Below are 2,500 nucleotides of genomic sequence, written 5' to 3' on the forward strand. Positions count from 1 at the left end.
AAAAAGGGAGAACTAAGTCCTAACTTTTAAGTTGACAAATATTCAAATATTACATACTGTAACACATTTGACGTGTAAAAATAAAATAGTTACACTCCTGTAGGCAATGAGACCATTAGGTCAGTGCAGTATGACTATTTTGGTTAATGACACACTGAGAACGAATTGGACTTTTATTTTGATACCGCTTTCTGCGAGTTTTGCGCTTAGGAATGTTGCTTCCTATCAAGAAACTGCCGGCCCGTGAGAAGCATAGAAGTGAAATCAGAAGTCAAATTCAATTTCAAGTGAACAAGTGATAGGGTTAAGTTATGTTAAAATGTGAAAGTTAAGGTAACAAATAATTTAAAAAGATCGTTTTTTTAGAAGTGTATTCACAAGAATGTTTCACATAACTCCTGTGAATCTGAGCCTGTTAAAACAGTCATTTTATTTTGGTTATAGTGTTCAACATCAATGTTAACTAGGCAACATTACAAAGTCCCCCTCATTCCATCAGAGTTTAACTGGCTACATGTAATTAGGCCGACAGTTGATTGCAGTTAAAGACAGCGCAGTGAATCTGATGGATATGTTCATATCTCGCATTATGCCGTCCGGAATCCCCATCCAATGCCACGTGGATATAACCTACACTAGGCTACTGTAACGTAAGTCTACTTTGTTCTGCTAATCTGTCATTTTTTGTAAATTCATGTTCATTTAATTTAAATTGGTCAGAATAAAGGCTGGGGGCAGTCACTTGCGCTAACGTGGAGAGAGAGGGGGGAGAGGGAGGCGCTCCTGTCCTGACCAACCTGCGCTTGCTTGTAGGCTACTGTAGCCTACTCAGCTGGTGCATGCTGTTACATTATGCCTTTCATTTGCCTGATATAAATCAGTCTTTCCACACTCAATATCCTACGTAGTCTTTGTGTTTTATGCTTGTAAAAGTAGTAGGATAGTAGGATTTTAATTGCCTCGTCCGCCGGTGGTCACTCTCTCTCTTTTTTTTTGGAAACCGTGGGCACCGTGCGGTTGCGCACTACCCCGTTCCGTGACATGCACACCGTACGGTTTCGGTTTGCGACACAAACCGTACCATGCCTAGTAATATGATGACCAGAATAAACTCAGCACTTCTTTTGCTCTCCGGCCACAGACTTCTCTTTCATTCTTCTCTCTCTCTCTCTTTCTCTCTCTCTCTCTCTCTCTCTCTCTCTCTCTCTCTCTCTCTCTCTCTCTCTCTCTCTCTCTCTCTCTCTCTCTCTCTCTCTCTCTCTCTCCTCTGTTCCTTTTATTCTGCCCTGAGGTAGGTGAGTGTTTTGTTCCAGCTCTGAGATGAAGTAAAAGTGAGCACCACAGAGCAAAACACACACACACACACACACACACACACACACACACACACACACACACACACACACACACACACACACACACACACACACACACACACACACACACACACACACACACACACACACACACACACACACACACACACACACACACCGCTCCTCAAGCCTCCAGCGCGTCCCTCGGCCATCTTGGGGAAGTCACTCGTGTCACGATGCGGCGCCCTGATATCCTGTCACCTTTGGTTGCCGTGGCGCCCGGGGGGATGTTGGGGACAAGGGGGACAGGAGAGAAATAAACAAGAACATAAACAGGCCGAGGAAACCTCCTGAAGGTCACATTATTCTTACAACTATTATTATTGTTATTCATATGAGAGTTATTCCTTATTGTCCTCCCAGCCTGAGTGTGCCTGTCCAAAGCCCTCATGTAGCCCTCAAGTGACACTGCAACACTTAACTCTTTAAGAGGACACACGGTATCTTCTTCTAGTGACATAAGCAAGCATGGCAATGGCACTCGGAACCACATGATATCTAATGACACAAGGAAGCTCTACGAATGCACATGTTACCACATGTTATCTTGTAAAAGTAACAATGGGTGATTTTTTTGCCTTTTGTTTTTCTCCCCTCTGTTGGAGCGTGCTTGACAGTCTGTTGTCTCTATGCCATCTGAGGACTATATTACATTACATTACATTACACTTAACTTGCGCTTTTATCCAAAGCAACATACAGATAGTTAGATACATGGTATTGGTTACAGTCCATGAAGCAATGTGGGGTTAGGTGCCTTGGTGAAGGGCACTTCAGCCCTGGATGGAGGTGTAGGGAGAGGGTAAGGGTGGGATTTGAACCTGCTGCCCTCTGATGGTAGTCCCTTAACGCATGCTGTTCCACCAGTGGAACACTGAAATAGTTACTGAAAAGCCTCTCCTACCATAGTACTGCACCACAATGGCAGCGCACAGGGCATTTAGTAACACATCAGGACTTGGTCATTGTCATTCTGTTAACAGCTAATGTATAACATGGACCTGTGTCTTACTGGGTTAAGATCACCTCCCTAACCATGAAGCCAACTATACTGTGTGTGTGTGTGGAGTTGCCACTTGAGGACCATAGTATGTTGTGTGTGTGTAGGAGTGCAGTTGACTAAT

General features: G+C 43.9%; 1 protein-coding gene across 2 annotated transcripts in view; it reads left to right on the top strand.

The window, feature by feature from the left end:
* The window catches only part of nek7 (NIMA-related kinase 7), a 142,686-nt gene that overhangs the window by 58,100 nt on the left and 82,086 nt on the right, over positions 1-2,500 (top strand). The window lies entirely within an intron of this gene.

The sequence above is a fragment of the Engraulis encrasicolus genome, chromosome 6 (genome assembly GCF_034702125.1).
Source record: "Engraulis encrasicolus isolate BLACKSEA-1 chromosome 6, IST_EnEncr_1.0, whole genome shotgun sequence".
Lineage (NCBI taxonomy): Eukaryota > Metazoa > Chordata > Actinopteri > Clupeiformes > Engraulidae > Engraulis > Engraulis encrasicolus.